This window comes from Melitaea cinxia, chromosome 4, assembly GCF_905220565.1.
Source record: "Melitaea cinxia chromosome 4, ilMelCinx1.1, whole genome shotgun sequence".
Taxonomy (NCBI): Eukaryota; Metazoa; Arthropoda; class Insecta; order Lepidoptera; family Nymphalidae; genus Melitaea; species Melitaea cinxia.
In genome coordinates, this window is record NC_059397.1 from 19,914,231 (window position 1) to 19,925,882 (window position 11,652).

An 11,652-nucleotide genomic window follows, 5' to 3' on the forward strand; every position below is an offset into this window, starting at 1 on the left:
TGACCGGGCACGGCTGCTTCGGTCGCTATCTGTGCCGAGCGCTGGGGCGGGAGCCGACGTCGGAATGTCACAATTGCGACGCCGGCGCCGAGGACACGGCGGAGCACACGCGCGCGGTCTGCCCGGCGTGGTGCGAAGAGCGCGCCGCCCTGTCGGCGGCCATCGGAGCGGATCTCTCGCTGCCGGCCGTGGTCTCGGCCATGGTCGGCAGCGAGGAGAACTGGAGCGCCGTCTCCTCCTTCTGCAGCGCCGTGATGCTGCGGAAGGAGGCGGCGGAGCGGGAGCGGGAACGGGATCCGAACTCGCTTCCGTCTCGTCGCGGTAGACGCGGTCGGCGGCGCAGGGCCTACCTGGCCAACCTGCAGCCGCCGCCCCCGTAGTTTGGATCAGCGGGCGATAGGTCGGGGGATCTATCGACCGCATCGCACGATCCCGAGGAGGACGGAGAGAGGCGATCTTATGTGTTCAAGGGATCCTCTCTCGGGTCGCTGTCGCTTTTGCGGCGACGACGACGGGCCCTAGTCTGGGCAGGCGCCGGCGGGATCGCGAAAGAGCTTTGTGTCCTCGCGATCTCGCCACAAGCGCATAGGCGGAACACACGTGTGGTTTTTGTTCAGTAAGAGTCTGACTCCCCTCCGAGCCCCCCCAACCGGAGGGTGTCCATGAAGGATTTTCCACACGTAAAAAAAAAAAAAAAAAAAAAAAAGGTTGTCTCGCTGGACGTGACCAACGCGTTCAACTCTCTGCCCTGGGAGACGGTGAGGGTGGCGCTGGGATACCACGGTATCCCGCGCTACTTGCGTAGGCTCATCGGAGCTTACTTTGCGGGAAGGGCGGTAGAGTTCCCGATAGGCGGCGGCGGTCTGTCGAGGCGGTCCATGTCGTGCGGCGTTCCGCAGGGTTCGGTCCTCGGACCGCTCCTGTGGAACATCGGCTACGACTGGGTGCTCCGCGGTGCCACGTTGCCGGGAGTGTCGGTCATCTGCTACGCAGACGACACTCTCGTCACCGTCCGCGCCGGCGGGCACCGCGAGGCGGGCCGCCTCGCCACGGCCGGCGTCGCGCAGGTGGTGGCCAGAATTCGGGCTCTCGGGCTGGAGGTCGCCTTGCAGAAGACGGAGGTCCTGGCATTTCACGGGCCGAGGGCCGCTCCTCCGCCCGGGACGTCGATAGTCGTCGGGGGTACTTCGATCGCCGTCGGGTCGACGATGAAGTACCTGGGCATCGTTCTCGACGGTCGCTGGAAGTTCGACGAACACTTCCGGCGGCTGACCCCGAAGCTTCTGGCCGCCGCCGGAGCGCTCGGGAGTCTACTGCCCAACCTAGAAGGGCCCGCCGACAAATGCAGACGCCTCTTCGTGGGCGTCGTGCGTTCGATGGCGTTGTATGGCGCTCCGATTTGGGCGGGCGCTCTCTGCGCGCGGAACGTGTCGCTGATTCGCAGGCCGCACCGCGCTATCGCGCTGCGGGCTGCGAGGGCGTACCGCACGGTGTCCTACACCGCATCGTGTCTCCTCGCCGGCAGCCCCCCGTGGGAACTGGAGGCCGAAGCTCTCGCGTCGGTCTTCTGGCGCGTGACGGAAGCGCGCCTGAGGGAGGAACCGCCTCGTCCGCAAGAGGTCGTGCGATGGAGGAGAGAAGCTCGCGACGGCCTCTTCCGGAAGTGGTCGGAGAATCTCGAGGACCCGAACGTAATTACGAGTCGGGGACTGGTGGCGGCGATTCGGCCCGTTCTGCGCGGCTGGGTCGATAGGCGACACGGTGCGATGTCGTTCCACTTGGCGCAGATGCTGACCGGGCACGGCTGCTTCGGTCGCTATCTGTGCCGAGCGCTGGGGCGGGAGCCGACGTCGGAATGTCACCATTGCGACGCCGGCGCCGAGGACACGGCGGAGCACACGCGCGCGGTCTGCCCGGCGTGGTGCGAAGAGCGCGCCGCCCTGTCGGCGGCCATCGGAGCGGATCTCTCGCTGCCGGCCGTGGTCTCGGCCATGGTCGACAGCGAGGAGAACTGGAGCGCCGTCTCCTCCTTCTGCAGCGCCGTGATGCTGCGGAAGGAGGAGGCGGAGCGGGAGCGGGAACGGGATCCGAACTCGCTTCCGTCTCGTCGCGGTAGACGCGGTCGGCGGCGCAGGGCCTACCTGGCCAACCTGCAGCCGCCGCCCCCGTAGTTTGGATCAGCGGGCGATAGGTCGGGGGATCTATCGACCGCATCGCACGATCCCGAGGAGGACGGAGAGAGGCGATCTTATGTGTTCAAGGGATCCTCTCTCGGGTCGCTGTCGCTTTTGCGGCGACGACGACGGGCCCTAGTCTGGGCAGGCGCCGGCGGGATCGCGAAAGAGCTTTGTGTCCTCGCGATCTCGCCACAAGCGCATAGGCGGAACACACGTGTGGTTTTTGTTCAGTAAGAGTCTGACTCCCCTCCGAGCCCCCCCAACCGGAGGGTGTCCATGAAGGATTTTCCACACGATAAAAAAAAAAAAAAAAAAAAAAAGGTTAGGTTAGGTTAGGTTAGGTTAGGTTAGGTTAGGTTAGGTTAGGTTAGGTTAGGTTAGGTTAGGTTAGGTTAGGTTAGGTTAGGTTTTTTTTTTTTTTTTAAATAAATTTGTTCAACAAGAGGGGTTTTATTATGAATGAGGTGAAAATGTGAAAATGAGTGTACAAAAAGTCGATGAGTAGTAAAGGGGACGCTCCGGCTAGTAATGATGAGAAGATAATTGGTAAAAAAAGAGAATTTTAATGTTATATACAACTTAAAATAAAAGTTTCATTGTAGAAATATGGTCGCCGTGGAGACTTGATGAAGTGAAGTCGACCGCGGAGAAGAGTTTTCTGCGATTGGATACAGTTGACCCCTCTTTCGCGGCCGAGCGACACGATTGGTGAATGATGATAATGATGTTGATGGGGATGGAGTGCAGCGGAGAACATGGGGCAGGCGATGGCGTAGTCCCTGGCAGCCGTGTCCTCCGCAACAATGTCATCGTGCGACAATGTCGCATGATGTTGGAATGATGGTGGAGGGTGAAAACTTAAGACTAGAAAACAAAGATGACTTAGACGCTAAAGTAATAAATGAATATAATGCAAAGTGCAGATAACAATAAGATTAGAGTTATTTAAATCTATAATGTAAGCAGTAATTTTAATTTTTTTTTTTTTTTTTTTTTTTTTTTTTTTTTTTTTTTTTTTTATATCCATATATATGTATATATGTATATATATTTTTTGTTTTGTTTTATAGTTTTTTTTTTTTTTTTTTTTTTTTTTTTTTTTTTTTTTTTTTTTTTTTTTTTTTTTTTTTTTTTCCAGTCTGGAGCGAGAGCGGGGTGTCTCACAATCACACAGGTAATGGTACACAAGTAATTTGGTATAAGATGCTAAGACTAAAGAAAATGTATATAAAGTAGAAAATTAAAAGCTAATAAAGTATTTACAGGGCTTCATAGGCCAGTGGTAAAACTTAAGACTAATAAAAATAAAAATAGTGTGTAAAATATAATATAAGGATCTGATTACATATGTACAGAGATTGGGCTTCATAGGCCAGCGTTGAAGTCCTTGAGGACCTTAATGATCGAATTCGACAGCCGGGCGAAGGAGTCGACGCAGGATTTGTTCTCGAGTAGGTCGACAAGGGCATAAGGAGACAGTCCGAGGTGCCCACAGAGCTGCTCGTGGTCGAATCTGTGGGCTGCAAAATTAGGGCACCTCTGAAGGAGGTGCTCGATGGTCTGCGAAGAGGCGCGGTCGCACGGGCAGACGTCGGACTCGGTGAGTTTGAAACGATGTAGGTATGCGTTGTTGTATGCGTGACCGGTGAGTATCTGTGTGAGGGTGAATGTGGTGTGTGTGTGTTTGAAAAGTGTAAAGATGTGGTCGATTGTGGGGAGTAGGTCGCGAGTGTGCTGTGCCTGAGACGCGTTCACGTACCTTTCCCGCCATCTTAGAAGGCTGACTTCCCTAGCTTTGTGCTTGACGAAGCTGATGGGATAGCAGCAGTAGTCGGGGGCTTTGTGCAAGGTGGCGGCCTTCTTTGCCGCCTCGTCTGCGAGTTCGTTCCCGGTTATACCTGCGTGGCTTTTAACCCAGGCAAAGTCGATATAACCGGTGGGTGAGTGTTGGTGTAGAGTGTAGTGAAGGCTCGAAACCAAGGGGTGTGTGTTGCTGCGGTTCTGGGAGGCCTCAATGGCGGCTCTGGAGTCGGAAAGGATGAGGGTTTGTGGGAAGTTGTGTTGGGAAGCCCACCTGGAAGCTTGAAGGAGGGCGAAGAGTTCGGCTTGGAAAACCGAGCAGGAAGGATGGAGCTTGAACTTTTTGACGACTGGCGGCCGTTCTCCGTCGTAACAGACGAAGGCTGCACCGACCGAGTCGTCGTCGAGCTTGCTCCCATCAGTGTAGATGGTGGGAATGGGAAGGGGGAAGGAGTTGAGGTGTTCAGATAGGTCTGTTTGGGAGTGGAAGCTGCGGGGCGAGAATGTGATTCTGTGGGCGGGATGGAGGAGTAGGTCTGGGGGAACGTGCCGTTCGAGAGCGATGTCGTCAGGAACGAAGGTGCAGTGCCCAGAGAGTCGGGCGGATTCTATGGTGTTAGTCTCCAAGACTTTCAGATCGATGGGGGTGAAACGAGCGAGGGCGAGCGCCGCAGTCGTGGAGACCGTGCGGAAGCCTTTGATAGCTCGGAGAGCGAAACCCCTCTGCATACTCAAAAGTTTTTGGCAAATGTACTTTTTCCTGACGACATGACCCCAAATGCCAGCGGCGTAGGTGATGATAGGTTGGATGACCTGTAGGTAAATGGTTCGGATGTTTTCGGGGTGGGCTCCCCAAGTGGGTCTGCAGTAAAGTGTGAGTTTGTGAAAAATGTTGGTGGCTTTTTGGATGACGTGAGTGACGTGTTTCCTGAAGAGAAGTTGGCGATCCAGAACGACGCCAAGAAGCTTGATGTCGTCCTGGAAGTGTAGTGCATGAGAGTCAATGTGGATGAGTGCGTGTCGCGCCTTGTTGCTAAAAGCAATGGCTTGTGTCTTGTGAGGGCTAAAAGTGAGCTTGACACTCCGTCCCCAGCTCACTATAGCGTGTAGTGCTTGATTAGTAGTTGCCTGTAAGCCTGGCAGGTCCTTGGCAGCTGCTATGAGCAGAACATCATCCGCGAAGGCCTGGATTCGGCATCCGGATGGAAGGTCGAGCTCCAGCAGCTCATCGAGGATGATGTTCCACAAGAGGGGGCCGCAGGTCGATCCCTGAATGCAGCCCTTGGTCATGTTCTTGGTGACCCGGGAGCCAGCGTGGTCCAGGGTCACAGTCCGGTCGGTCGTGTAGTCGAGTATGAGTCCGAAGATGTTAGAGGGACAGTCGATATGTCGGAGTCGGTGGAAGAGTGCTGGCCACCAGGCGTTGTCAAACGCAGCCTTGATGTCCAGCGAGACAGCTAGAGTAAGAAGTCCGTCGGATTTAGTTTGCGTGATGTGGTCGATGGCCGCCTTGAGGGCAGTCGTGGTACTGGTCAGTGGCCTGAAACCGTACTGTCTCTCGCTCAATTTGTCCGCACGCGTGGCCGCGAAGGTAACGCGCCGGACAAAGAGCTTTTCGAGCACTTTTCCGAAGACAGGCAGCAGTCCAATCGGTCGGTATGAGTTAAGGTCCGCGAAGTCAGTCTTGCCGGGTTTGGGAATGATCTTGACGTACGCCTTTTTCCACTGTGTGGGAAAATAGCGTAACGTCAAGCAGCGGTTCATGATGGCGGTGATGAGGTCGGGGAATGTGCGGGCGAAATGAAGGCAAATGTCGGAAGTGAGGTGATCGAGTCCAGGAGCCTTTTTAGGGCTCATGTCCTTGAGAGTTTCCAGGATCTCGGCGGTAGTGAAGGGGATGTCGTCTGGGGTGTCTGGGGGGAGGTGAGAGGAAGCCCGGAGCTCGTGATGTCTCGGTGAAGAGTCGGGGAAGTCGTCGGGGTAAAAGTTGTCCAGTAGAGCTCTGGCGGTGTCCTGTGCGTTGGTAGTGTAGGAGTCGTTGACCTTTAAGGTGGTAGGAGGGCGTCGTGGGCGCGATTCCTTAAGGAGCCTATTAGTGAGCGACCAGACGTTCTCCTTGGTTTGGAGCTCGCAGAACTTACGGAAGTTGGACGTGGATTCGTTCCTAATTTCGCTGGCGTAAATGTTCTTTAGTTCCTGCAGCTGACTGGCAAGAGAGTCGGTAGGCCCTCCGTCTCTCTTGGCGGTGTGTAGCGCACGGTGTAAATTGATAATTTCGCGTTTGCGCGATTCGAGAGTGTCAGACCACCAAGGAGGCCGAGCTTTGGAACCCGAAGCCCTAGTGGGCATAGATTCCTTACAGGCGGCGTGGATGAGGTCGGTGACGTTTTGGATGAGTGCGTCCAGATCTTCACGGCTGAGCGTGTCGATCCGGGTGTCTAGAATGGGTGTGGTGTAGATGTGTGTTCGAAGAGCACTCTCGAACGAAGGCCAGTGTGCTCGATGGCTCTTGTAGCGGAAGGTGGATGTGTTGGTGTGTTGTTCAGAGTGAGTGTGTGTGTGTGGGTGATTGTGAGTGATTGTGAAGTCGATTGCATTGTGTTGCGAGGATGGACAAGCGTCAAGGTTCACCTTCCAGTCTGTGATTGAGTCGCATGTGGGATAGGAGGCAAGGGTGAGGTCGATGATGGAAGAGCGCATACGTCCATGCGTGACGCATTCGAAGGTAGGAGTGGAGCCGGTGTTGCAGACGTACAAGCCGCCCGCGTGAGCCAGCTCCTCAACTTCCCTCCCGCGCGCATTGGTGTATGCGCTCCCCCACAGGGTGTTCCAGCCATTGAAGTCGCCGCCCAGAACGCACTGCGTGTGCATGTGGTGTTGTAGAAAGTGTTCGGCGCGTGCGAGTGTGTCGTTGCCGCTGTGGGCGTTGATTTTGGGTTCTAAATAGATGGAGGCGATGAGTATCTGAGTGTGTCCTATCTGAGCCCGAGCCACACATAGGTCGGAAGACGAGAACTCCGGGATTCCCAGGAGACTCACGCCCTGCTTCGCGATGATGCAGGCTCTAGCAGGTAGCGAGTCTCGAGGGAACTGTAGAAGCTGCAGACCGGTGCCGTAAACAAGTTTGGCCTCGCACCCGTTCCCCACGTACGGCTCGGACACGAGGGCGATGGAATGAGGGCTATTGTAAAAGTAGTGTTGAAATTCGTGGAACGAATTTCGGGATCTATCAGTGTTAATCTGGATAAACTGTGATTCATGGCTTGAATCCATAGTCGACATTTAATTCGGTCTTGCTTCGCATCGCCCTCAAAATAGGACACGTGTTTGATGTGGCTTTGTGGTTAGTGGGGTGTGGTTTGTTGGAGTTAAAGCGGGTGTTGTGCGCGGTGCAATTGTGGCAGGTGGCAGGTTGTTCCTTGGCGGGGCAATCGGTGTGTGTGTGCCCCTCCTGAGCGCAGTGTGCGCAGCGTTTGAGGGGGTTGGTACATCTTTTTTGTGTGTGTCCGAACTGCAGACACGAGTGGCATTGGAGAAACGGAGAGTGTTCACTCACGTGGACCCTCTGGTACTCTATACGGACCCTGCCCATGGCGGTCAGGGCACGGAACACGTCAGGGCTGGTCACGAAGACGGCGTTGTACAAAGCGGGGTTACGGTTATTCCGCTTAAATTTAAGCTGTAGGTGTGTGTGGTCAAACTCACCGAGTTCGGGGTTCTGCTGAAGAATGATGGATGTCAGGTCGTCAGAAGCGATGTCGACGGAGATGCCCTTGACGATGGCCATAGGCTTGAGCCTATGGGCGATCTCCGCGGTGGTGATGGGGGAGTCATTGAATCTTTTGAGAGCGTCGTCTCGATCACGGAGGCTGTCGAATTCTATTCTATATTTGTTGTGGGAGACTGGGGCGACCCTAGCCGGAGCGTATTTTGCGTCTCTGAAGGAGACGGCTTTTCTAATCTTATCGAAGGCCTCCTGGCGGTTGGAGACCGGTGCGGTGGAGGCGACGATGATCGCCGGACGAGTCGAGGGCGGAGGCGCGACGACGACCTGGGTCGCCGCGGGGGAGCTCGTGGTGGGGCCGTGGGTGGAGACGCTTCTGGGCAGCTGTTTGGCAGCCATTGAAGCGTAGGATTTTGTAATTTTTGCCGCCGCTGCTTCGGTGGTGTGCTTGGTTTCCTTTCCAAGTTTAGAGAGTTTGTCGGAGAAGTCGTTGCGGATAGACTGTAGCTTCTGGTCGAGCTTTTCCTCCAGAATGGCGTCCAGTCTGTCTCCAAATCTCTGGAGCGCCGTGTCGAGAGGGGGGGAAGGGGTGGAGGGCGTTGATGCATCGGCGGTCTCAAGTTTCTTTGCGGCAGCGAGCATTTCCGCGCCGCAAAGAATGGCGAAGTCTCGGTTAGAGGCGGTGACTGACTTGCCCTCTTTCAGCGCTCCGACGAGCGCAGAGTAGAGAGCCGAGGTGGTAGCCAGCAAGGACGGAATGTCGATTACAGCTTCGGCCTTGGCCGGCAACTGCTTGACCTTTTTCATGGGTGCCGCTTCTTTAGCAGCCACGTTGTCATTCGAGGAGGGGGGGGGGGCGGGAGTGGGCGGCAAAGAGGGGGAAGATTTCTTGGAGAGGGGGCGAGAGGACGAAGTCGCCCTACTGGGCGGGGGGGTGCGTTGCATAGTGCGGGTTTAGGTAAATGATAATATATATAAAATAAAAAAAAAAAAGGGGGGGGGGGGTGGGGGGGGGGGGGGGGGGGGGGGTTGGGGTATGGCGTAGTGGGTTGAAGTGGAAAGGGTGAAAAGGCGTATTTAAAGGGATTGGGATACCGTTTTCAGCGAAACGGCGCAGGGGAGGGGGGGGAGTGGTAGGGGGGGAGAAGCCCCTCCTACTCTATTATGGATATGCCCGATGTATTTTAGGACAGCACTTCGAGGGAAAAAGTTATTCCCCTCGAAGTGCGAAAATTCTGGAATTTGGAGACGCTGGTGGGGGCTATGGGTGGGTTGCCCACAAGATCGCTTCAGACCCACTGAATGAAAATTCGCTCAAAAATGGTCTCCGACGCACCGTTTCGGCGCCACGTGGCCTACCAACTTAATCGGTAATGGCGTCGAAGACCCTTATGAGACGAGAAGTAAGATAACGGAAAGGTTTATGGACGGAATGGGATGGAACTTTTGGGAGTATGTGCTCTATTAGGTAGAGCACCTATTGAGGTGATAAAAAAAGAGGGGGTGTGGGGGCAAGATTAGGAGGAATAAAGAGCGGAAGTGGCGGAAAAAAAGCCAATTTCTGCAAATAGACTTTTAATTGAAAACTAAAAAAGTGAGGGGGGTGGGGGGTACCTCGTTTTAAAGGGTAAAACGAGGCGGTACAGGAGTAATTATTTCAGAATTTTAGAAGGAAAAAATTTTGGGGGTGGGGGGTGAAAAGTCGTTAGGGGTGGAAAAGGGGTGAGTTCTGGGTGGGGTCGGGTAGAAGAAAGAAAATAAGGGACTTAAGCGAAAACCGCTTGAAAATCGGTTGAGTAGATCCGGAGTTATAGAATTAAAATGTTTTTTTGAGTTTTAGTTTAATATACTTAAATTATTACGTAATTTGAAAATCGACTTTTTTTCCTTTGGGAAATTCGGGATAAAAAGTGTAGAAAAGTAATAAGGGACGTAAAAAAGGGATGGATATAAAAGGAAATTGAGATTGGACGAGGAATAAAGGAGTTATAAGCAGTTCTATAAATAGATCTTTTAAGAAAACAGTAACAAACTTATTGGTGCAGTCAAATGGTCTTAATGGAAGTATATATCTTGAGAATTACAAGTCCGAAAATTCTGATTTTTGAATTTCACTGTTTATCGTGACACATAAAAGTACTAAAAGTAAAAAAAACACACTGTCTTCGCTGATAATTTTTTGTAATTAGTCTTTAAAAGTTGATATGCTAATTTTAAAACTCACACTTAAGTTGGTAATCACGATATCTTCAAAACTGATTAAGGAAAGTCTGGTTTCTGATTGAATTGGGGTAGTAAAGGTCGCATAGAGTGTTTTAATTGGTAGTATGTCACCGTGGCACATGTACTTCCGGAGTTAGCGCCAACGGCTACTTCTACCAACTTAAGGAAAATTGTCCAAGAAAAATAGAAAACGTAGAGGGAAAATTTTAAAAATTTGTAGGCAGTTAGAGAGCACTTAGACGCACCTTTTGACACTTAAAAGTTAGTGGGTTGTCGATCTTGTTTCCACAGCGTTTGCCCTAGAGTGTTGCGAAAAGGGCGTTTTAGCGCGCACTTAAGTTTGTACTGAATTTAAAGTATATAAATTGAACAGTAATTATATAGTGTTATATATTGTTTTGAAGGGGAGAACTTGGACAATGCACTGACACAAAAATCTTTCACAGAAGTTAATACTATAAAAAGTTATGAATTTTTTAAACAAACACTATAGATTTTTAAACTGTTTTATATGGGAAAAAACACAAAATTTGCTGTAAAAAATTGAATTTTTCACTTAAAAAGATTTTAAAACCACCAGCGGGTAGCTGGCGGCAGCGCGCAACTTTTAAGACGTAGTACGGAATTTTAAGTCGCAATTAGCCGATTTTGAGGATTTTTCGCGACGGAGCGACTTAGAAATGCTGCGTACGGGGCGAGCGTTCGCTGCAGACTGGTGGTTAGGTTAGGTTAGGTTAGGTTAGGTTAGGTTAGGTTAGGTTAGGTTAGGTTAGGTTAGGTTAGGTTAGGTTAGGTTCCCAGGCCTTTGGAGCCCAGGCCCCAGACTTAGGTCTGGGACCTGGGCTCCAAGGGGAGGAGTTGCTGGACTTCTACTGGGCGCGTCCCCCGGGTGGCGGATAGGGGAAGCCGCCTGCGGTTTCACGACTGCGGGCGGTCGGGGTCCTCGGACCCCCGTGGACCAAAACCAGACGATGCGCTCCGGGTACCACTCTGGTTATCAGAGTGGACCTGTGAGCGCAGGTGTGTTGGCACGGAGGTGCGGCTGTGTGTGTGGCGCTGAGATGGCGCGGAGACGTGGGGGCGGGTTTTTCCTTCCCCCACACGGTGGACGGGGTGGGCGGGTTAGCCGTGGGCTCGCCCGCCCTGTAGCGCTAAGGCGCGGTGTGCGGTGTGCTGGCTGGGTTGTACTGGCTCCCTGGAGCTTGCTCGGTTGCTGGTGCAATCCGGCAGACCAGTTGCGTGAGGGCCGGGCTGTGCTGGCTCCCTGGAGCTTTTAGCTCGGTTATCAGTGCAGTCCGGCGGACCCGTGGGGTAGTTGCGGGGTCGCGCTGGGCTCCCTGGAGCTTGCTCGGTTGCTCGGTGCGATCCGGCGTTGGAGGTGAGGCTTTTGCCTAGCCGGGAGGGGCAGGACGGGTGGGTCCGGGGGGCCTGGCTCGCCCGTTCTGTAGCGCAGGGGCGCGGTGTGCTGGCCGGGTTGTGCTGGCTCCCTGGAGCTTTGCTCGGTTGCTGGTGCAATCCGGCAGACCGGATGCGTGAGGGCCGGGCTGTGCTGGCTCCCTGGAGCTTTTAGCTCGGTTATCAGTGCAGTCCGGCGGACCCGTGGGGTAGTTGCGGGGTCGCGCTGCGCACCCTGGAATACAACTAGGTTGCTCGGTGCGATCCGGCGTTGGAGGACGGGCGGTCCTGGCCCCCAACGCTATTTTCCGGCGTTGGAGGTCAGGCCTGCCT